General features: G+C 38.2%; 1 pseudogene; it reads right to left on the bottom strand.

Annotated features, from left to right (window-relative positions):
• Positions 1-1,452: 1,452 nt before the first annotated feature.
• Positions 1,453-14,978, bottom strand: LOC133091779 (ferritin light chain-like; annotated as a pseudogene).
• Positions 14,979-25,927: the final 10,949 nt, after the last annotated feature.

Here is a 25,927-nt window from a genome sequence, read left to right as displayed (position 1 = left end):
AGGTAAAAATGGATAAAGCAATGAAGCCTCTCTTAGCTAAAAGGTTAATTCATTTAACTGCTGAAGAGGTAGTTTGCTAATGAGTAGCTGAGATTTGAGAGGTAATTGCATAAATCCCAATCTTATTGGTATGTACAACTGATAGCCTCATTAAGAAATGGTCCCACAGGGTCAAAGAGGTGAATATGTGAGATTGAAACAGATAACTCCATTAGTTCACTATGCTTTTCACACATCGTGCATGTCAAAACAGTGTGAATAAAAGGATCCATTGCTTGATTAATGCTTATGGGAAGGAGAGGAGAGTTAGGATAGCTTACATTAGAAAACCTAGGACTCTTTAGGAAGAACTTCAGAACTACAATGGCAATTATACTAAAGAACGATTCAATAATAAACAGCTTGCTGGTTAAGTGGTTAAAAACGCCAAGAGACATTTAGTAAGTTGTAACAATTAAATCTTAGAAGAGCCCCTCTTGTACTGTTAGACTAGTAAGCATCTCACTCACTCAACATTACAACTAGGTTGATCTTACTACTTAGGATAATAGCTAGTGAAAAAAAAATCCCATTGCACAGACCATAATGTAGGTAAGTAAACTCAGAGTTGGCTCTAAGTTGGTAGGTATGACTTACGTAGGTTAGGAAAGGGTTTTCCCTAATTCTGGTGTAGAAGAGACAAGCTAATTGTTAATTGAACCCCATCATTCCCCCTGCTTCCCCACCTCCTCCCCGAGTACACAGCCTACCCACTCTTCCCAGCCTCCTTTGTAGTTAAGTGGGGCCATGTGATGGATATCTGACTGATGAAATGTAGGTGGAAGTGATGTATGCCATGTCCAGGAGTGGCCCATTCAAGCCTCTCATGTTTTTTTCCATTCTCTCTCTTCCTCCTTCTGGCTAGATGTGGACTCCCAGGAAAGAAGAGTCCAGAATTTATATTGGTCTCTGAATTGCTGCATGGAACAGGACTTGCCATTGTTATGCACTGAGCTTTCTAGGAGCGAGGAATAAAGTGTACTGTCTTAGGCCATTGAGATTTTTTTCATATAGTTCATATATTTACCCTAATATAATGAGAATCCCGACTTTCTTTAGTGATTATCTTTTATTCATGTACCTATTGAAGAAGTATATATTGTGTGATCTCTATATGTCACAGGCATTCCTAGCAAGTAGGAATATAAGCTAGAAGGTGGCAAACAGGTGGAAAAATAACATTAGAGTTTAGGCATTTCTGCAGTGTCCATGGGCCCAGGATTTTGTTGTGAGGCAGTTTTCTTTTTTTTTTTCTTTTTTTGTTGCAAAAAGCTTTATTATTTCCATTTGGTCCAAGGCTTGGGAGAGGGCTCCAGGGTGTTTAAAAAACTGCCTAGTGGTTGCAGACAGGGGCTTCAGGCAGAAGCCCTGTCACCAGAGGGCTCCTCAAAGTCCGCTGGGCTCTGGAGGCACCTACTCATGTTTGATGGTGAGCCTTTCAAAGAGATACTCGCCCAGCCCAGCCTGGGGACCAGCCAGCCTGCAGAGGTGGGTCAGCTGGTCACCCATCTTCTTGATGAGTTTCACCTCCTAATCTAGGAAGTGGCGCTTCAGGAAGTCACAGAGGCGGGGGTCTGCGAGGGTAGGACCCAGGGCATGCAGATCCAAAAGGGCCTGGTTCGGGTTCTTCTCCATGAGAATGGTGGCTTCCATAGTGTCCTGGGTTTTACCCCATCATCTTGAGATGGCTTCTGCACGTCCTGGAAGAGGGCATGGCCGCTGCACTGGTTTTGCATTTTCAAGAGATGCTCGGTGCCCTCGTACCTCTCCTCGGCCAATTCTCGGAAAAGGTGGCTTATGCCCTCCAGAGCCACAATGTTGAGGTTGAAACAGAAGCCTAGAGAGAGGTAGGTGTAGGAAGCCCAAAGATGCACGTTGACCAGGAGGTTGATGGCGGCCTCCACTTTGGTGGAGTAATTCTGACGAATCTGGGAGCTTATGGTTGATTGGTAATAAGGAGTTAAGCTCAAAAAATGGTGTTGGCTGGTCCAGCTGACTGAGGATAGCTGAGTGGCTGATTCTGAAGGTTGTGACTGGAAAAAAGGTTGGAGGGTGGTTGGAGGCTGGAGTAAGGGGCGTCCCTGTGTCTGTTCTGTCCACACACTGTTGAAGCAAGAGAGATCCACGGGACCACTGAGTACATTGCTGAGGCAGTTTTCTTGAGTCAAATTCTTTGTCTCCTTGTATTCAAAGAGAATTGAGCACTTCTTTCCTATCTAGATTTATTATTTGTACTATTGATATAGGTCAAAATTTAAGTTCTGACTCTAGTTAGAGAATATTGTTTTGCAATAGTTATTTGCTTTCAGCTTATATATATTAACTAAAGATTTTGCTTTTTGTAAAATTCACATTATAAAGAACTCTTCTTCTTTGTCTAAGAGGCTGTCTTTCTTGACACAATATTATTAACCGGACATAAATAAAGCTTTTTATCACTAACCCAGATTCACAGTGTTATAAATATTTGTAGGTTCTATCCTTATTTACTTTCACTTAGCTTCATTTCTTCTCTTGTTATAACTTCTTTGTGCAAAGACTACCACACAACAATGGAGACATAATATTCCCAGTGAGATAGTGCCAGGGTAAAAATTACAGGTGATCTCAGTCACAAAAACCTCTTCTTTTTTATGCAAGCAAAATCTGTGATAGATAATAGGAAATAGAGGGTGCATTTGTGGTCAGAAGTTTAGCTATTTCCCATCCTTGACATGAATTTTGCATTCAATTGATGGAACATTCAGATCCAGACTTCTGATATTAGGTTGATGATGAATGTGTGTGGTATTTTACTTCAGAAACAGGTGATAATTTATGAAATGAAAAACTTATGATAAAAAAGCTGCAAAACATTTTAAGGACTAATTCTTCTTGTCATCAAGCAAATGACCTGCTGTCCTGACCATGGTAAATGAAGTCTCCAATAGAATAAATCTGTTGCATTTGATCCCTTTAGTCCAGTGATCCAGAAATTTGGGAGGGAGTTAGGGAGCTATTTGAAAATCTGATAAAGGATAGACATCTTCACCCCGGAAAAATACAGAAACACACCACACTTTATGTATAATTCAGGGGATTCTTGATCTGCCAAGGTCAATGACTCCAATATAATTAAGAATTCCTACTTTTGTGCAAATAGGCTTGGAGAATCTGCCTTTCAAATAAGCACAAGACCTTCCTAAGACCCAATGGGTCATTATTTGAAATCTCTAGTGGAGTATGAAAAGTAGAACATTCTGCAGCATGAGCCACTGATTCAGTGCTTTTCAAACCTTCATATGCATAAAATTCATCTAGAGATGATTACCAACAAGGGCAGATTCCTGGGCTGCAATTCCAGAGATTTTCATTAAGTCGTTCTGAAGTGGGAATCAGGAATCTGCATTTTAAGTACTTAATCTTAGTGATTCTGATGTACATTGCATGTGGGCTACAATCTGAGAAACCCTTTTAAGCCTTCACTTGGAAGTCCTTCAAACCCCTGGCCACCAAGACAACCACCTCTCTGCATACACGCTTGGAGCTCCTGTGTGTCCCGCTTTCCACAAAGAGCTTGCTTGGGCTCAGCATCTTTCCCATTTTTCACTCTCCCACAGTGAATGAGATACAGTATCCCAGTGAGCAGCGTGTTTCTGCAAAGCTAACATGTTTGGCTGACCTAATGTAGCCTGCCGTTGTCATTAACTGCAGAGGAAATCATTCTTAACCACCCTGATAAGTTTCTTAATATAGTAACGATTAATAGTTGTTTGAAAGCAATAGAGGGCACCAATTAATGGGCGGTTTGATAAAACCTCTGGAAGGAAATGGAAAGATGAATCTAGTCTTACTCTACATTACTGTTTCTTTCCTCCGTACATGTTTCTTTGGGGAAAAAAAACCAAGAAAAGGAAAAAAAATCAGTATTTAAAATTGGATTGTGGCGAGAAAATGTCCATAGCTAAAATAATAGTTTTCATTTACCTTCAGATACAAATTAGGATTTCTATTTTCCAACAAAAGTTTATTTCTAAGAATTAGATCTAAATTGATATTATGTGTCCAAGAGAGTGTCCACATGACCTAAGGCCTGTCTTTGAATAATAATTCATTAATATATTCATAATTATTACATTATTAAAATGATAATTTTGATATTATCATATATAATTTAATAGAAAATAATAATACAGTATTATATAGTATTATGGTATTAAACATTAATATAATTATAAATGTATTGATAATATTATTTACATATTAATAATGATGAATATATTATTAACTTTCTTCCCACTTGTTTCATTTATTATCTATAAATGAAGAGGCACCTCAAAATAAAAACTAAGCATATAAAGCAGATACTTCACAAGTGTCTAGAGTAGAAGCTACAGGGTTCTCTTACTTGGCATAGAGCGTCACAATTCCAGGTTCTTCTTTAGGAACTAACTTAGCCAAAGAATTTTCATCTAATAAATCCTTTATCAAACACCTAATGCTCCCTTTATTGTTTAAATGTGCAGGCTGTCAGCCTCAGCTGTGGACTGAGCAGAAACTTGGTTTGTAAATATAATTATGTTTCATATGTCCAAAATAATTAAACCTTATTAATAATCCAGGGGAAAAGAAAAAAGTTCTGCCTTTTGAAAAAAATAATTTTTGGTAAGCATAAATGATGTAAAACCTCCAGAAGGTGAAAAGATCTTTAGTAGAAATATTCAAACACATTTAAGAGGCAGAGTTTGGTAAATCAATCTGGAAAAAAGCTAATGAAGATGGTCATTTAAGGAGCATACAATCTCAAAAGTGCATTGTCCGTGGCTGTTTGCACATTCCAACAGCAAAGCAGAGTTGAGTAGTCCCAACAGGGGCTAAATGAACCTCAAAGCCTAAATAGTCACTATCAAGCCTTTTACAAAAAATATTTGCTGACCCCTCTTCTAAAATTGTATTTTCAATTTTGGGAAGTATTATAAGTAAAACAAAAACTCAGAGTTAAGTTGCTTTAAGCCTATCCTTTTTAAAAGTTTAGTTTAGTCATAACAATAACAATAACACACACATAACAATAACACACATCCACCTAGAATTTTATTCCTGAAAATTTTCAAGTAACATATCCCTAACCTACATTTTTTTCCCTAAGTATATACATTGGTTAATACTTGCACTGATGTTTTGGTGGAGTGTTAATTTTTTCCAGTGAGACTGAATAGGGAGTCACAGGGCCTTTAAATCTGCATTTCATGCACATGTAAAGACCTTGATCACTGGATACCTAAGAGCCTTATTCCATCTCATGGGCAGCAGCTATTTAAATCTGATGTGTCTGCCTTTGAAACAAATTTGATCTTTAGGTGTTTCAACATTCAATGACTCAAATAATGCAGTCCCAGTAAGTAAACAGCACCAAAGGGAGATTTGTTTTAGTGGAGAAGGGGGGAAGGATTCTAATCAAGCAGTGGTATTTGCAAAGGATTAGTGGGAGAAATGAACAAATCTCATGCAAGAGACAGCAAACAGCCTGCTTGGCAGGATCAACACCCTACTCCAGGGCTTCTTGTTAGTGGGGACACATTATTTTGTTCCTTCCATTTTGGGAGGAGTGCGACTTCCATTTCCCACCTCAGCAGAGAACATATTGAGAGAACATTCCTGGACCTCCCCTCCTTAGTGGTTCTCCCCACTGGAGGTGGAGTGATTGATCTGATGACTGAGATTAGGGAAAGGGGCTCTGTTTAATCTAACTGCCCCTTCTTGCCTCTCATTGGTTCTGTTTCCAAGCTACCTGTCTATAGGCTGAATGTGTTCTTCTCTCTACTCTAGTCCCCCATGTGTTAGCACAGGTCAGCTTCCTATGAAGGAGAGAGGGGCATGGACATCAAAAGTTAATATTGGCCTCTGCTTTACGTTACAGTCACCAATTTTTTGTGAGCAATAAAGCTTGTATTTTGATGCTTTGCTGAATCTGATATCTATTACTCAAATGATTTAGAATTCAAAGAGGAGGGTGATTAATTGGCCTCTCAAAACCTCAACAGTTCTTAGTAGAGCTATAGGTTATAGTGGGATGATGATGGCCCATCTTATACAGATTTGTAGAGATTTATCTGGGCCTGGACTGTTTGTCTGTGAGGCTGAGTCAAGGAAAGGACTGGCTCTGATTGTCTCAGAGTGGAAGAATCTGCCCCCATAATCCAACCTTCACAGTAAAACCAAGATTTCAAATGGCCTTCTGAGTCTGGAATGATGATCTACAACAAATAAGACATCACTGAACAAGAATTAATGCTCTGTATCAGGAACAAAAATTAAACCACCACCAAGAATAACAATAAAAAATACTAATTCAGAGATAGAATGGGGGAAACCTGACAAGAGAAAAGTTTATATGAACATGAAGATACAATCTCAGTATAAGACAAGAATACTATATGAATATTGCCAAGGGTGAATGAACCTTAGGCAGCCTTAATAATATAGATTGTCTGGATTACTGGAAGTAATTATCGTACTGTACATTACGCTGGTCAGACCTTATTAGATTATTTTCCCTGTTTTTAATAAGAACCCCACATACCTTGAGTGTTCTTAATAGCGATGATCAAGATGAGGGATTAGATAATACGTCATTGGGGAATAGTTGAAATAATTTGCCCAGGACAAGAAAAGACTTAAAGAAAGATTTCTTTTCTAATATTTGAAGGGGAAAAGATGAAAATGTTCTCTTTTTTTCTAGACTCAAAGATATGAGAAGCATATTTCAAATCAGAGCATTTTATAAAGTTAAAACAGTCCACAAGTGAAACAGCTGATTTTTGAAGTAATAAGATCCTGACCCCTTGGTGGGTGTAAGCAGAGGTTGAACAAACCTTTTAAAGGAGATACTGCTGAAATAATTCCTTCTTAGAAGACTAATGAACAGGGTAATCACTCCAGAGCCAACACTGATTCTTTAATTGAAGACTCCTGTGTGCTAATCCTGACTGTACCACTCTACGTGGTGACCTTATCAGTCAGCTTCTCTAGGCTTCAGTTCTTGCCTTTCTAGAATGGTAATCAATATTATCTGCCCGTGCCTTCCAAGGTTATGAAAATGAAATGATAAAATTGATATTAAAGTGCTTTGAAAAGCACCTATATAGAGGCAGTCTGTTATTATAGCTAGAGTGGAGACTAAAGGCAAAGTTCTCAATGAAGCAAACAAAATTTATGACTCTGGAATAGGCTGTCAGTGAGGAAGTTGCCAACACACCGACCAACTGTATTTATTCATTTTCAGAGTGACTCTATTATGACTACTGTATCTTAATTAGCTGTTTGCTATGATAACATATATGTGAACAACGGTTCATGACACTGCAGTGTCAAAGCTGTTTGCACAATGAATCAGATGACTCAGAAGAAAAGTGAGTTTTAAAATGCAACTCAAACATATAGGTGTAGTTATGGTAATTTGCATTCAGGCAGTAAAAATAGATTCTGGCTAGTTTAACTGAAAAGAGAATTTGTTAGATATATATGGGGAGAGGGTTCTAAGTGAGGCTGAAGATAGACTGGCAGCTGCAGGGTTTAAAAGCATGAAATACTCAGTAGTCATTGTTACTGAATAAACAGCAGCAATTTCTTCTGTCCTTCTGTCATTACAGTCAAGAGTCAAAATCACAGCTTGGGTCAAGTGCTTACTTCCTGGCACAGGGGAGCAGAGAGGGGAGGGTCTGGTGGAAGGAGCCTCTAGTGTCCAACCAAGAGGAGAAAGTGGAAAGGAAAGGGACCACTGATGCTGAGAAGCCGAACATCAAAACAAGCATAACTCTCTGAAGCATATATATATGCGTATATATATATACACACACACATACACAATGTATGTCAATTAATCTTATATCCTGTAAAAAATATTTTAAAAATTCAATATTAAAAATAATTTTTTCATGTTTATAATGTTCCTCTTTTATGAAATGCTTATTTTTTTCTATTTACCTATTAAAACTCAGTAGTTTTTCTATCAATTCCCAGTAGGTCTTTATATAATAAATCATTAAAGCTTTGAATGTAAAAAGAAAAGAAGCAATCATATGTAAATTCTCTATTTAAAGGTAGCGCTTGTTATTAATTGTTTTGTGTTTTTAGAGCGGAAGAAGGAGCCGGAGGGACTGTTGGAAACCATTGCCTTAGAAGTTACCACTGTAACCTAAATATAATGGGGGTTCATACTGCAAGATGTGTCATTCATCAAAATAGCAGTCTAACAGAAAAATATTATTAACAGACATTTAAATCTCTATTTGGTGTCTCAAGAAAACCAAAGCTGAGATGGAGTGGGGTTTGGGTAGTTATAATACATTCTAAATATTTAGCAAACATCTTAAAATTTCTCTCCGCATCAAGCATTCTCAGTTTCCAACCAAGAATTCTCGCCGAAGTATAGATACAGCTATTGTGTGTTTTTCTTTAAGCTTTCACACTTATTGTATTGCAAAAAAGAAAACTTTCCCTTTGACTATACACACAGTCCCACATCACTAGACTTGACCTCATGGGGTGTGCAGGCTTGTCTCCAGCTCAACTTTCTCTTGATCACTTTTCTGCATAAAAAAGGTTAATCTAGACCGGACCAATGGGTTAGAAAGCAGGAACTTAGAAGGAAAGGTTCTGTGTATTCATTTTCAAAAATATTGGCTGTTGCATTCGTGAGATTATTTTGAAAGCTGAGAAAGTCAGCAGCACATTCTATTGGGCAGATGTTGGTTTAAATTAGAGTTAAACTTCCGATGGCTTTGAATGACTGATTCTCCAGAATTTAGGCATATCCACTACAGGCCAGATGAATTTGCCTATTTTTAAAGGAGAATACTACTGAGAATGGGTCTCTATTTATAGATTTCTTTCATATTAGTAGTATTATTAGTGAGGATGTATATCTTCTTTATTGGTTGGGTTAACTTCAATCTTTGGAAAAGTTTTATTTTGAAAATTTTGGACAAAAAAGAAGACCCTATGAGCCATGCACCTACATTTCAGTGATGTTTCTGCATCCCTAGGGCACAGTGACCACAACATCATTCTGTTCAGAGATGCCCTTTGTTTCTCTTTGGCTGAGGAAGGAGGGTCATGGGTGTTCCCAACTAATCAAAATTTTGTCAGCTTCAAACTTCACTGAATTGTTTAGGACAAAAGAGACACATATCTTTACAGCCTCCCTGAAGGAACTTTTAAACGCAGGCAAAATAAATTCTATTTAATGCTAATACATAGGTAACTATTTTTTTTAGTTAGAAGAAAACATTTTTAAAATAAATGAAATAAAAAATATATGTAGTTTCCACATTATGCTCTAGTTTCCTTCCAGCTGAGTGAAAGGTGAATTGAATTAGAGTTGTCTGGAGTCAAAATTTACTTTTTTTTTAGCAGTACACTCTGAGGCAGAAGGTGCTAAAGTTCAATTAGCTATTTACAATTTCTTTAGAGTTATTTCCAAGGAACAGGTGACCTAGAAAGTTGTCTGAGTTGCAGAAAAAGAAAAAAAGAAAAGAAAAGAAAAGGAAAGAAATAACACAAAGGCTGGTAAACATAGGGATTGTGACTTAAAGAAAGCAATTGTAGTCGATATAAGAAATAAGAAATGTAGTCGATTTCAGATACCTGGCAAAGTCATTCTAAAGACTGAGGCTATTAGAGACAGAATAAGCAAAATGTATTTGGAGCAAGTTCCTATTTAACTGAACTTTACTTCCTCTATTGGGGATATGTTTGGTTATCTGATGGGACTTTAAGCTAAACCCACATTGTTTAGGATATGGGTTTCCCCAAAGCCATGGTCTGTGTAGAAGGAGTGGGCTCTGTGCAGCAGATCTCTGCTACAGATCTACTTCCTCAGACTATCTCTGCTGCTACTCCACCCCCATCTGTAACTGTGTACACTCCTGGGCAGCCCTAGGCTACTGAATGCCCAAGCTGGGTAGAAAAAGAAGACAAATTTCGATTTCAGGAGAAAATTTAGCTTCACGAGATTTACAGCACAATGGTTAAGAATCTGGGCTTTGGAGTTAGGTTTGAATCGAAACTCCACCACCTATTTGCTGTGTGGCAATGGGGAAGACACAGTTTTCTCAGCTGTATAAATAAGCATGCAATAAATGATAGCTGTCAATATTATTGTTGTATATTGTTATTATCAGTCCCTTCTACCTTTCTCCTACGCTTCTGTCTGCTCTTCTTCTGCTGAAACGTGATGACATCTCTCCTCATTCCCTACATCTGCAAACAAAAATCACCATGCACCCCATCTGACACAGTGTTGAACTATGTGCTGTCTGTTGTTTGTCTCAGAAACAATTCCACAGCTTTTTGGCAAGTTTCTATCCTAAAGGATTTGGCAGAACTCTACAGATTATATTTTCTTCTGTGGATACATTGTAGATGTATTGAATTAGTGACTCACCATGCCCATTTTATGAAAGTGAAATTGAGATGAAATATTTTTCTGAAAATAACTTTGTGGAGGTGGGCAGGGAGCAGATAACAGGAATGAGGGGATGACTTCAAAATATATACAAAGTGATTTCACAACTTGCAGGGATACAGATTATAGTAAAGGAACGTAAGTGGTAAGGTTTGACAGTTTCTTTTCTTCTACTATGAAGAACAGGGCTGTTCCTTCTATGGGCAAATGTCTGGTTGCAGAATCAAACATGACTGTGGAGCAGATCTGGTAACTGGTCAGGTATTGATTTTATTATTTTTAATGACTCACAAATCCACTGGGGATAGTTTAGGTTTGTAATACGAACAGTTTATCAGACTGCAGAAGACATGTCATTTTTTAGATTGACATTTTCCTCTATGGTTATTTCTCTCACACAGCCCTAATGCTGGTGTGGGTTTTGAAAAGCCATTTGGGAAATTTTATTTCGAATTGTTCACATTTTTTGTTGTAATATTTTGAAGCATTTTATTTGCTTAAGTCCAAAAGAAATGGCACTGAGCTGGCTTTTAGCAAAACCTTTGCTATTTGCTGTAGAAACTTGGGCATATTTTCAACCTCTTCCTGCCTTATATTGTTCATGATTAGAGAAGGGATATTTGTGTGTATTTGTGTGTGTGTGTGTATGTGTGTATCAACATGGCTACTGCTTTTGAAGGAGAGTTAGAGATACTGTTCTGCTCATTTTTGGCTCCTTTTCATTCCTAGCATAGTTCCTGGTATATGTCAAAACATGATACATTCATTAGTAATAATAATAAAAATAACTGTCATTTATTAAACATTTACTCTATGCAATGTCTTGAACATGGTAATATCAAATAAACCATTATTGAATGGTAGACTGAATGCACTGTGACTAAGTCATTTATTTGCATTCCATCAGTTAATCCTTATAAAAAACAAAGCAAAATAACACTGTACTAGGTTGGCAGAATCATGATGCCCATTTTACAGATGAGAGAATTGAGGCTGAGAGCGGTAAGGCCACTGTCCCAGGATAACACAACTAAAATATTTTGACATTGGAATTAGGACCCAGATTTGTCTAATTTAAGTGAAAACAGTACCATGAGATGGAGAGAAAGGATAAAAGAAAACAAACTTATATAAGAACTGGAAACCAGCAGCAATAACAGCGCAGCAGGCATAGAGCACAATGCAGGACACTTTTTTCCCCCCCAAACAGATCTCCCCTCTTAAAATTTTCCTTGGCTGGCATTACGATGACTGACATATGAGTCTACGTAATATCCATTTCACAGACCAAGGTAATGGTAGCTGCCAAAATGATTTGTGGCAGAGCTTCACTTCTTCAAACAACTATTGCAAACTAGAGCAAGCAAATTTAATTACCTTCCAAGCTGACACAACCTCAGAAGTATTGCTGCTTTGTTATCTTCCTGCTCTGAGTGATGGACTATCTATGATCCGCCAGGAGACACTTGGACATGACTCTACAAGTGGAATGAGGAAAATGAAACTGAGAGTGTAAGATACAGCAAACCCATGCAGATATAATCCTGGCTAAGAAAGAATTTTGCAAGTGGGTTGCCCTGTGTGTGTTCAGTGTGTGTGTGTGTGTGTGTGTGTGTGTGTGTGCTTGTGAGTTTCACACCAGGCAATAAATCTTAAATCTAATAGTCCAGATATCCAGTCTGGATATCTAATGCTAATGATGCCTTAGGTACCTAGAGGAAGATTAATCTCAGAACTTTGTGATCACAAGAGGATTTGAGAGAATGCAAGTACTCCCATCTGGAAACAATGACAACATGATAACTTTTGCCAAACTAGAGTGGTTATTAATAAAACATTTGTTTGCTAAGTATCAATTCATTTATCCTACTTCAAAGGGCCATGAAGTGGATAAATATTTAAAAAACATTTAGACAACTCTTTAAAGATGTATTCAAGTATTTCATCATCTAGGACTTGGGCTCTGTTTTAAAGTTGGTAAACTCACAATATATGGTGAAGCCTGGACACTTCAGTCTTCAATGTTTTGGAAGAGTTTCCTAAAACCTCTTCTGCATGTGTAGACCTTCTATCATGAATGCAGATCACAATCCCTTTGTCCTCCTCTTTGTTTGCCTCCCTGATGTGCCTCCCCAATGGCAGAGTTCATTCACTGTCTTTTTGTTTGCAGGTGTATCCCAAGTGCCTAGAATAGTGCTTGGAATACAGTGGGCTCTAAAAAAATATTTGTAGAATGCATCAGTAAATCTTAATTTTTACTTTTATGTCTCAAATGCTTGTGTTACACTACAAACGTCATTCTTCATCTCCTATTCTCCCATTTCATTATTTTTTCTTAGATAGTTCATTGTTCTCTCCTGAACATTTTCTCTTTTCTTGCACAGTATTATGTTTCAGCTACCTTGGTTTCAGCTTGTGCTACTTTGTAGTTTTATGTTCTTAGCTTGCAAAGAGCATCTAGGGCTTTGCCACCTGCACAGTGATGGATGTTGCTGCTTCTTATTAAGCTATACTCTGGTTTTCGTAATGTGTCATCTGAGTTTGTTTGTTGATGGCACCAGATCCTGGCTTCTCACTGTGGGGCTCCATTCTGATGTTCTCTTTGTATCAAGGATACCAGTTAAAGTGGTATTTCTGCATCTGTGAAATGCTATTTGAAAGTTGCTAGCAGTGTTCTCACTCTAGGGTTGAAGGCATCACTTGACCTCTAAAAAGGCAACGTTTATTTTGAAAAAATTCATCAAAACTTCCCTTAAGTTTCAAAAAAGAAAAAAAAAAAGGAAAGAAACCTACCTGTCTATGGTTTTTGAGTAAACTATGATTAAAATGAATGACGATGTTTGTCTATGAAGGCAGAACCATGATACTCTAGAGCAGTGATACCCCAATGCTTTCTCTCACACCTCAGATCAATTTCCAAGGTAAAATGAGAAAAAAAGATGAGAGTGGAAGGATAATAGAAAATGAGGTTAACTCAGAAGAGTCATCAAAACGGAAAGTGGACCTCCAGTCTTTGCCAACTCTTGCCTACTTGGATCAGACAATTGTGCCTATCTTATTACAGGGACTTACTGTACTTGCAAACGACAGACCACAAAATCCCACTGAATTTCTAGCATCATATCTTTTAAAAAACAAGGCATAGTCTGAAGATCAAAACTGACTTATTGGGAAGAACAGAAAAATTTGGTATCTACTGTATATTTACATAATTAAGAGGCAGGTTTAATTGCCATGCTTTCCACCCCCTCCCTTTTTTGGAAGTATAAGAACCTTCACGACAACAGAACTTATTTCCAGAATTGCAAAAGAAAACATATTTCCCTTATTTGATTTAATCACCATACTTACGTAATTTGTGTATTCCATGCAATATTTTATCGGATTATTTTTAACTTTTTTTTAAACATGATCTTCAAAATAAACTTTTAAAATGAAAAAAAAAAAAAGGATTCAAGATGGCGACAAAGGAAGATTCTGAACTCACCTCCTTCCAGGGACACAGGGAATGTACAGCTGTATATGGAAAATCTCCTCTGAATAAAACCTAAAAATTGGTAGAGGGACCCCTTCGCATCAGGCAAATGAAGGGGAAACCATACCAAAGAGGGTAGGAGAGGCTGAGACACAATCTCGCCAGAAACCTCACCCCAGCCCTGAGACCCACAGTCCTGAGGGAACTCAAAACCTGGAGCTTCCCTGAGGAGCGGATTCGTACCCCACATTGGGCACCCCAACTTTTAAGACCAGCACCTGAGAGCCAAGCCCCCAAAACATACGGCTGTAAAGACCAAAAGAGCTTGTGCCTGCGACCCCTGGGCTGTGGTGAACTAGAAATGCCCCTTACAGGGCCCGCAGAGGACTCACCTGTCTCAGGGCCTCCACGGAAGCAGCTCTTTGCAAAGCACCCAGATTTTCCGTGAAACTGGTTCATTTGCTAATTTTAAAGTACTGGTCTGAGGGGGAGGGGTCTGCTGGGACGCTGTCCAGGTTTGGAGGCTGGTGGGCACCATCTTCCTGCTCTCCCTCGGCCTTGCGAAAGCCAGAGGGTGCCGTCTTTTTCTCCCTTTTTGCCTTTTCTTCCTTTTCCCCCCTTCTTTTCTTTTTCCTTTTTTGGCAGGTGCCCTCGTCGCTCTCCCCCTCTGCCTCGCGGCAGCCAGAGAGCACCATCTTCGGCTCTCTGCCACCGGGAGCGCCAGCATCTCCCGCAGGGGAATTCAGCACTCCGGGGTTTGCGGCTGCCACCGAGGACGCCCCTGGCTCTCTTGGCCCGTGTTCCTGGATCCCACGGGAGGGTAACAATTGGAGAGACAGCCCCCGGCGGGCCACTACTCCCGGGCACCGTGCAGACCACGACTGCAACTCCCCCATCTTTCGCGTCAAACAGGCCCGCTTGCTGGGCCTTGAACTGAGCCCAAGGGGGCAGACTTCCGGTTCGGCGGGGGCTAGAGGCTTCCGGTCGCTCTGGCGGAAGCCAGGCTGCGGCCGCCATCTTTGAGCTCTCTCTCCGCTCCTACAGCGCGCGGGTCTCCCGGCAAAGAGCCTGTACGCTCAGCTGGAGCCCTGATTTTTAACAACTGCCGCCCAGGGAACACCTCACCTCTCCCTCCAGATCACCTGGCCGGCAGGGCTTATTACACTTGCGTCCCACAAGGCTGTGTATGTTTGCATTATTTACTAGCTGCTGCCTGAGGGTCTGACTTCCAATCCACCTGAATCTAGGTGCTGACTGAGACCCTCTCCTACCAGACACTGACTGGGTCTGACACCCTCTCCGCTACTGGGCGCTATTAAAAATAAAATAGGCTGCTTGGAGAATCACAAAGATTTGGGAGACAAGCAAGAGCTGGAGCAAGGCTGAATCTGGTTTGCCAGGTAGGCTCTCATTTTCATAAAAAAAAAAAAAAAAAAAGAGTGAGAACAGTGACCTGCTGTAATTAAAGCAGTAAAATAGTGTAAATCGGGTGACCCTTTAGCAGATTGTGTGTTTGCAGCAATAGATAAAATATTACTTATTTCTTCCAAATATTGATTCTGACTGAATTCGCCGTGAAAACCATTCTTTGTACTTTGGAGATTTATCTTTTTATGTAATGATCAGCTCATATTGTGATTGTGTGGCTGTCTCCCCAGGAAGGATGTGTATGCCTGATGTTCTTTGTGTCTCCTACTGCAGAAAAAATTGTAAAAGAAACATACAGGCCTTGCATGGGCTTCCTGACCTGCAGTGCTGGTGTCCTGTCCATGGCCTTATATTAACCATCCTTTGGTCAACACACACTTTTAATGCACTGGTTTAGGCCTGGTGGGTCAGTTCACACCTATTGCAGATGAGGCCTTCCCCTGAAGGAAATTTATATTTCCAACTGCCCATTACTGGGTTGAAAAGTGAGATGAAACTTACACTGGGAGATGGAAACCTTTATCCTCTTTCAAAGCCAAAAACATAGTTGTGGGAGCAGGATTTTTGAAGTATAGAGATACTTTGAAGGGTCCCTTTTCGTAGCCTTAAGTTGGGCCATCCTGGAGGGGCCGTAAGAGTAGCCATTTCTTTTAGTACAGGTGAGCTTACCACTGTGTCAAATTTTATATCCCCATGACTGCCATAAAGAGACATCTGGCAGACCATTACCCAGAAAGCAAAAAGTCCCCCTATGTCTGGTGTTTGCTTTCTTTAAAGCATCTCTGCTAGCAGTGACAGTCAGGGTAAGAGCAAAAATTCAACCTTCAGGTTCTAGCACCGCAACCAAGATTGGAGTGTGTGCAGTACCTGTGGTCTCATTTGCATTCTGTCTCTGTTTCTCTTTTTCTCTCTCGCAAATTTTCCCAGTTTTTCTTTCTCATTGTCCCCTTTTGCCTTTGCCTTCTGTTGTTTTCTCCCCCTTTTCCTTCCTGTCCCTTCCCTCCTGCCTGTATTACTTTCCCTCAATGTCAGTTTGGATCTTCTGAGAAGACAAAATTAGATGTGCAAGAATAATAGGAAAAACATCTGTGAAGGATAAAGTGGAAAAGGAGCAGAATTAGTAGGGAAACCTTCAGACTTAGGTGCAGCAGGGGAGAGGGAAAGAAGGAGGAGTGGGTGAGAGGAGCCTCAGACTGTAACAAGACTCTCGGAACATTTTGGCCAGGCTTATGGAGACCCCAGAGCAAAATCTTCCCATTAGAGGAGTTCCATATTGGGTAAGGTAGCCCAGCTCACATACCGCTGCCTTGTTCAGTCATTGGCGGGCAACAGCCAGGAGAGCTTGGCCTCTGTGAGAACGTTGCAAGGAGATCCGAAGGTATAGCGGTTGGAGTCTGTCAGCCAACCACCTTCTATGAGGCAGGTTCTCTTGAAAGGAGGTCTGAGCAGCATAATTTCATGACCACCACATTGTCTTTCTTCCCTCCTTTTTTCCTTTCCTTCTTCCTTCCTTCTGACCAAGAAGGCTTGAAAGTTCCCCTCATCTTGACTAAAATTTAGACATGTTTCTTCCTGACTCTTGGCCCCTGATCTTCATTTTCTTAGTGCCTTTACTTTAGAAAACTTGTAATTGTAGATGAGTTCTCTGCTTCTTTATTTTTTTAAGTTGATTTTTATTGGAGTATAGTTGCTTTACAATGTTGTGTTAGCTTCTACTGCACAGCAAAATGAATCAGCCATACATATACATATATCCCCTGCCTTTTGGATTTCCCTCCCATTTAGGACACCACAGTGCATTAAGTAGAGTTCCCTGTGCTATACAGTATGTTCCCATCAGTTGTCTATTTTACACAAAGTATCAGTAGTGTATATGTGTCAATCCCAATCTCCCAATTCCTCCCACCCCACCCCTTTCCCCTTTGGTATCCATACATTTGTTCTCTATGGCTTTGTCTCTATTTCTGCTTTGCAAATGAAGTCATCTATACCATTTTTCTAGATTCCATATATATATGCATTAATATACGATATTTGTTTTTCTCTTTCTGACTTCACTCTATATGAAGTACAGATGTAATAAGAAAATGTGGTACATATATACAATGGAATATTATTCAGCCATAAAAAGGAAGGAAATTGGGTCATTTATAGAGACATGGATGGACCTAGAGAGTGTCATACAGGGTGAAGTAAGTCTCTGTCCCTTTAAATGTAATTTCTTCTAAGGCCTTTTTTCAGTTTTATAACACAGGAATGTCTTTCTCAAGGACCTGGAAACCATTCCTTTGAAATGCATTCATCAGGAAAGGTCATGCCCCTATCTGCCAGTTTCTGTAAGAGGGTAGAGCCTAACTTCAGTGGGCACCTTGCTCCAAGATGCAAAACCACCTCCTGTCATGAAGATGAGAGAAAGTTTACTTTTCCCTTAGATAACAACAATCAGGAAACACATATGGCCTATGATTCCCCCATCCTAGGTCTTAAACCTATCCAGCCCTTTGTTTTGTTTCTGTGGAGCTGAGCTCACACTGAGTTCTGGGCTCTCTTCCTTATCACAATAGCCTTGAATTAAAGGTCTTCCTTGCCTGTTGAACTTTGTCTAGTGTGATATTTGCCTTGATAGTTCTTCCTTCCCTTCTTCCTTCCTTCCATTAAATATTATTGAGTGCCAATGATGTGACAGGAATTAGGTTAGCATCAGATATATTGGTGAAAAAGGTTGTTGTAGTCATGTTCCTTAGAGTAGACAGAAAATAAGTGAGTTAACAAATAAATGAAAATTTTGAAATGCAGATTTTCTTTATAGAAGGAAAATAGGTTGGTGGTATGAAAAATGAGAAGTAGCCTGTTTTACATAAAATATTCAGGGACCTCAGAGACATGGTCCTTCTTCAGGTTAGAACCCATAATTTTGGGTCTAGCAGTTTGGCTCCATATATAACAGTAAGTATCATCTGCAGTCATAATGCTAGCTTTCCAAATCTCAGCCTTCTCAACTATAAGATGAGGATAATAATAATACCTCTTTCATGGAATTATTTGAAGAATTATATAAGATAATGCATCTAATGCACTTAGTGCTTTTATTGCCTGGGTAAAATTGATGTTTGATAATGTTGATGATGAAATAATTTGCAAAGATAGTATTCAAGAAGTAGATATTTTATAGTTTTAAATTTTATTTAGTACCAGAACATTAAAAACAAAAAACAAAAAACAAAACTCTTAAAATATCTCCTGAAATACAGTCAGAGGAATTCTGGTCTATACTTTTCATTTGGGCACTTACTCATGTGATGCCCAGAATTATGATTCAGCAGTTTAACATTTAATGTCTTACTTCTCTCAAGAAATTATAGTTTCTTTGAAGGCACTGATGAAGGATTGTATGCTTTTTATGTTCCCACAGCACTTAGTATAATATAGGCACATAGAATATACACAATAAAAGCTTATTGGATTGAAATTCACACTAATAGTGGAAAAATATTTATTGGTGTGAGTTACCAATTCAAAGTTATTTCTGTTTTTTTTTTTTTTTTAATGATGGGTTGTTTTTTGTTTTTTATTTATTTATTTATTTATTTATTTATTTTTGGCTGTGTTGGGTCTTCGTTTCTGTGTGAGGGCTTTCTCTAGTTGCGGCAAGTGGGGGCCACTCTTCATCGCGGTGCGCGGGCCTCTCACTATCGCGGCCTCTCTTGTTGCGGAGCACAGGCTCCAGGCGCGCAGGCTCAGTAATTGTGGCTCATGGGCCTAGTTGCTCCGCAGCATGTGGGATCTTCCCAGACCAGGGCTCAAACCCATGTCCCCTGCATTGGCAGGCAGATTCTCAACCATTGCACCACCAGGGAAGCCCCGTTATTTGTGGTTTTATAAGCACTTTTTTTCTCTTTGAAAGAAAGCAATCTGGTCTTAGAATTGTTGGCTGAAATTAATTCTAAGAAAAAGAAGACTTTTCGTTTTCATGATAAAGGGTTGACATTGAGTTTAAAAACAAAGCGCTTGAGAATCACCTAAGAATATTTTTTATATTCCAAAAATTCATATTACAAAATGTTTCATACTGGTGAGGGGTTATGTGGAGCAGAGAATAGAGACATTTTTTCCATTGGATAATTCACATCTTTGTGAATTTAATTTTCTAGATTGTGGGATGTGAGATCCTGTGCTCTTTATTGTTTTACTTTTAAAAGCCGACATTGATTTAAGTAAGCTTTCCCAAACAATATTCTGCATTTTTGCCTTTTGTCTTACTGCCAGAAGTTGGTCTCTCTGAAGCAATGTTCATCTAAGGGCAATGTAGATAAAAGTTCAGCATGGGCTGTGGAGTAAGACAGACTTGGTTTAGAGTCTCAGCATTTTGTCCTTGAACAAATTACCTATCTTCCATCTTCATCTGTAAAACAGGAATAGTAATAGTTTCATCCTCACAAGGTTATTGTGAGGGTGAGAAAGTTACACATGTAAAATAGTAGATTACTCATGTAAAACACCCAGCTTACAGGAAACACTAAACAGAGTGCACTTCCATTACTTTTCCTATTGTAGATGGCATTGTTTGGAGTTGATTGACTTCCTATCCTGTCTTTCCATAAACATATTTTATTGCATACATTTTGCCCAGATATGAAACTGGCCCTGTATATTTGACCATTTTGAATCTAGGATCAGAATGGTAGTAAAATTACTAGATTGTCTGCCACCTGTCGTTTTATAATAAAAAAGTCACTGATTTAATTAATTTTTCCCCATATATTTCAGGACATTATTGTGCACCTCCCCCAGGCATGGGCCTTAAGACTTTTAATTAGCCTTCAGTCAGTGCTGTGTCCTGATGAATAACACCTTCTTTTTTACTGGCAATCATTTGACTCCTACAGCTCCTTCACTGGGAGAGTGGGATGCAGGTAAGGTCTCTTGTCAGCATTTATCATCATCAATTTCCCATTACAATTTTATTGCCTTCTCTTTAGGAGCCAACTCCCTCTAGGTCACCTGGACCTCTTAATTCCTGATTGTTTCCCTTGCAGGGATTTTTCCATGTCTTTTCTAAGAATATTAGTCCCACAAATGCTCTGAGGAAAAAGAAGAATGCAGTAAAATGTTTGGAAAATGTTATTTCTATGTTGTCCTTGTAGCAATTTATTTTAACGGAAAGTGTAATGTATATGTGTGTCAGCTGACTTTAATCCAGCCTCTAGAGGTGATTAATCAGTATGGATCTTCTCTGCTCAGGAACCCACACTCCAGTGGTGGTTTGCCAACTAGCATAAGATATAGTGGTAATAATTTCTCATTCATGAATAAAAATCTTCCAAGCTCAACTAGCCCTTTAACAGCAGAGCTCAAAATTCAAAGGTGTAGTTCTGTGTCCTCCTACTTTATGAAGCTCTCTGTTGGCAGATCTGATTTGATGGTTGCTGAAGCTCTGATAGCTTGTTGGGTCAGTTTGAAAATAAAAGTCTGTATGTTTGGTAGACTTTTGTCAAAAACTTGCATTTGTTGTAATGTTCCTCTAGTATTAAGGTGGTAAAGAAGAAATTTGTATCTCCTACTTACCTCTAATTAGTGAATTTTATCAAAAGAACCCCAAAGATTTTTTTTTTTAATTTATTTATTTATTTATGGCTGTGTTGGGTCTTCGTTTCTGTGTGAGGGCTTTCTCTAGTTGTGGCAAGTGGGGACCACTCTTCATCGCGGTGCGCGGGCCTCTCATTATCGTGGCCTCTCTTGTTGTGGAGCACAGGCTCCAGACGCGCAGGCTCAGCAATTGTGGCTCACGGGCCCAGTCGCTCCGCGGCATGTGGGATCCTCCCAGACCAGGGCTCAAACCCGTGTCCCCTGCATTGGCAGGCAGACTTTCAACCACTGCGCCACCAGGCAAGTCCCCCCAAAGATTTTTAATTAACAATAGCTACAAAATATATTTCTCCCTTGGGAATTCATAAAGTACATGAAATCTCTCAGTAAGAAAAAGTTGTTTAAATTTGTTTCTTGGTTAAACAAACTTTTTGTTTTCAAACTTATTTGAGCACAGATTTCTTTTTACCTTGGTAAATGTCTATTTACATGATATTTTACATACTATTTATAGACTATGCAGCAATGATCAAAATTTGGAAAATTGGTTATTGTGAACATATCATCTCTTCCATTTTCTTCATCAAAATTCACTTGTATTATGGTCTTTTCCTCTCTTTCAGAGATCATTTCCTCTGAGGGAATCCAAATGCCATGTCTTGAAGAAACCCAAGAAGCCCTGTGTAGAGGCTCACATGGCAAGAAGCAGAGACTTCCTGCTAACAGTCCTGTGGGTCCTCCAGCTTGGAAGGGGAACTTACAGCTTCATTGAAGCCTTCACTGACTGCGGCCCCAGCTGACATCTTGATCACAACCTCATGAGTGACCGTAAGCCAGAACCACCCATAAAAGCCTTTCTCAAATCCCTGACTCACAGAAACGGTGAGATAATAAATGTTTGCCATTTAAGTCACTAAACTTGAAGGAATTTCTCATGCAGCAACGAATAACTAATACAGATTTTAATAGTTTTAATAAAACACCAGATTAAAAAATTATATCCAAAGGTTCTAATGATGAAAAGTGACTCTATTTTGCCTCCTAGGCATCTTTACTTTTTAGCTGTGGTTTTCTGTATAGAAATGGGCATTGAAAAGAGAATTTTCAGATTGGAGAATCAGTGAGTCCTCAAAGCATGCCATAAAGTTGACTGGCTAGTCTGTCCTCACCTAAGACTCCCCTGCTGATTCCCCTGAATTCCCATTCTCTTGTTACCAACTCCTCCCCAGCTCAACTCTGTACCATTGCTTCCAACCTTCTTTGCCCCAATTCCTAATGGAAATATTATCCAATAATACTACAAATATATTTTTATATCTTTGGACAACTCAAAAGGAAAAATAAGGCATACGTGGTAGGTAAATATATTTTTACTGCCTAAAATGAAAGCACTATTATGAATCTGGGGTGGTAGAATCAAAGACAGAAGTGTGGGGGGATTGGAAGAGGAGGTGGGAATGACAAAGCTCCTCCACAATCTCCATCAGCCCCCATCAAGCCACTTCAATAAACATACTATCCTTGTAAAACCTGTATGTGCTTCTGACATAAATAAAGCCTTAAGACAAATCCTCTAGCCCCTATTCCAAAGGGATTGCAGCCACTAAACCCTCAGATGTATAATTTCCAGAGATGCTATTGCTAACCATGATCAGACTTATTATTTAATGGTATTCCTAAAATCAGCACAAGTGTTACAATACTAAGTAATAAGTTAATAGGATGCTCAGCCTCTGATAGTCATTAGTATTTTGACCAACTTCATTGCTGGGTCAATGATAAATTTAATTCTTTTTGATCAATTAAATTGACTAATGCAAAAATCATCCCCCAAGTTTGGCAGTAAAAGATGATTTAAAATAATTAACGTACAATAATGGCATACTTCCAAAGAACTTTAATGATTTGAAGCTCTTTAAAAGTTCTGCTGTTGAATTGTGAATTGAGTTATACAGAATCAAATAAAAGATATTAATTATGTAGCCATGACATTATTTGCAGCACTAAGTCATCATCACTGAATATTTCTTTAATTATAATATAGAATCTAGAATATTGGGTCAGCTCAGTAAATACTAAATTTAAAGAATAGCTGTAGTTTCCACTGGCTGTTTACCAGAATTTTCTCTCATGTACCTAAATAATTTTCACAGGACTTAAATTTTTTTTTGCTTTGATGTTAATTACTGCCTGCTGGATCTTCTCATTAATCAGTTTTCAAGCAATTAATTCGATCACAAATGGAAAGTATTGACCGAATTAAAGGCTATTTCCAGAATTAAACTATGGTAATTAATTTCCTGGTTTCTATGTTAATAAGTTGTCATATATTGTTTGGCAGACATTGATTAGAGTCTACATCAGCCATGCAAATTAATGCAGGCCTATTGGCCTCCCTGTTGGAAAAAGTAAGGCTGGGCTTTAAAAGGAAGAAGATAAGGAGGCAAAAGCAGAGCCAACTACATAGTGGGGAGGCTATATTTTCTCATTCCCAAAGATACATCATTACTAGAGACTGTTAAAACCCTTTCCAGGTCTCCACAAATTCAGTTTAGGATACTTTTTTGGCTGCCCCGAATTTAACCAAGCATAGTCACATTTCTAGTTTAATTGCAAGGTGCATAATATTAAGCATGGGGGGATTTTTATGCCTTGGGAAATGTACTCTGCTTTAGAAAAGTTATTGCTATGAGAATACAATATTATATTAAAGTATTTGAATTATTTTATAAAATATAAAATGTTAATTCATTTAAAAACTATAGCCATTAACATAGGCACTTGTATAATTTATTAATTTTTTTCATCCATTTTTGTTTTTTCTAAAACAAGGTCTGTGATGTTTCCTCAGTTTCTTAAAAGTGGTTTGTAATTCATGATTTTAATTAATATATTTTCATGTATGAAATATTTCAAACAGATGATAAAGTACAGAGAATATAACAGATACTAATGTGTATCTCATCTGGACTTAATAGATATAAACATTTTTGTGGTTTTACTTCCAATCTCTTTATTTTAAAATAATAAAAATAAAACCTTACATACACAGCTAAAAATCACCTCCATTCTTTCTGCATTTCTTCTATTTTCCTAGAGATTCAGTACCTTGAAGTTGATGCATATTATTTCTATGAAATATTTATCATCTTTCTTTTTTTAGAAATTTATTTATTTATTTATTTATGGCTGCGTTGTGTCTTTGTTGCTGTGCATAGGCTTTCTCTAGTTGCGGCGAGCAGGGGCCACTCTTCATTGTGGTGCACGGGCTTCTCATTGCAGTGGCTTCTCTTGTTGCAGAGCATGGGCTCTAGGTGTGCGGGCTTCAGTAGTTGTGGCACGCGGGCTTAGTAGTTGCAGCTCTCGGGCCCTAGAGTGCAGGCTCAGTAGTTGTGGTGCATGGACTTAGTTGTTCCACAGAATGTGGGATCTTCCCGAACCAGGGCCCAAACGCATGTCCCCTGCATTGGCAGGCGGATTCTTAACCACTGCACCACCAGGGAAGTCCCTTATCATCCTTCTCAACTGATATGTACAACTGTTATGTTCTTCACATATTTGACTTTACTTCTAAATTGTACACTAGCTTTATATATATTTAAAAATCTGTTAGAGGACATAGGATTAAATATATACGTGTCTCTCTGTGTGTATGTGTGTGTGTTTGTATATATGTATATACACATAGGATTAAATATGTATAAGTGTATGTGTATATATACATGTATATATATATTCTTATGTCATATAACAGACTTTTAAAATGTTACCAATCCAATAGGTATCACATTGTTTTAATATGTATTTTCAATAATGAATTTGAGCATTTTTTCAAGTGTTTATTGCATGCTGTATTAATTTTTGTTCATCTGGTAACCGACTGTTCATATCTCTTTGCCCATTTTTCCTATGGGACTGTTTTTCTTATTTATGTAGGAGTGCTTTACATATTCTGAATGCTAACTTTTTGTTTATTCTATACAATGAAAATCCATTTTCAAGTCTGTGGTTTGTATTTTAACTTCGGTTGCTTTTTAATTAAAATTAATTTTAATATAGTCAGATTTATAAATCTTTTGTTTTAATTTGTATTTTTTGGGGCCTTGTTGAATAACTTATTCCCTACCCCAAAGTCATATGTTCTATGTGTACTTCAGGACTGTTTAAATTTTTGCTTTTCCTCTTTAGGTCTTCCATTTTTCTGGAATTTATTTTTGTAAATAGTGTGAGGTTTGCGTCCAATTTGATCATTTCCATATGGATAGCCACTTGTTCCAGCATCCTTTATTGAACTGTGCATTCTTTTCCCATTGATAAATAATGCATCTCTGTCAACTACCCATTTCCCATGTAAGTGGTCCATTTTTAGGCTGTCTATTCTGTTCCACTGGTGTGTCTTAACTATCTCCTGTAGCAATACCATGATAATTAAATTATTATAGATTGATACTATATCTCAATACTTGAGAGGACATGTACCCTTTCTTCTTCAAAATTGACTGTTCTTACCATTTTATGTAGCATTTTAATACCACCTTTTCAAATTCTGTTAAAAATTGGAACTTTGGCTCACTGCATTAAATATATAGTTAGATGTCAAGGAGGAAAGGCTGTTCTTACAATATTGAATCTTCCTATTCATGAATATAGTGCATCTTTTCATTTATCTAGGCATTCTTTTATGTGCTAGAATATTTTCATTTTATCCATTATACCTTTTGCTAGGTTTATTCTTTAGATCTTTATAGTTTTTGTTGCTATCACTAATGATACATTTTTAAACATTACATTTTAAAATTAGTTGTTACTGGTGTGTAGGAATACTATTAACTTTTGCATATTGATGTTGATTGAGCAATCTTGTTGAACTTTCTTATTAGTTCTAAGAATTTGTGTTTAGAGATTCTTTGGTTTTCTATACAAGCAATTATCACATCTGCAAATAATGACAA

This window comes from Eubalaena glacialis, chromosome 5, assembly GCF_028564815.1.
Source record: "Eubalaena glacialis isolate mEubGla1 chromosome 5, mEubGla1.1.hap2.+ XY, whole genome shotgun sequence".
NCBI lineage: Eukaryota > Metazoa > Chordata > Mammalia > Artiodactyla > Balaenidae > Eubalaena > Eubalaena glacialis.
The sequence above is the reverse complement of the archived record's forward strand: the minus strand, read 5'-3'. Positions and strand labels throughout refer to the sequence as shown.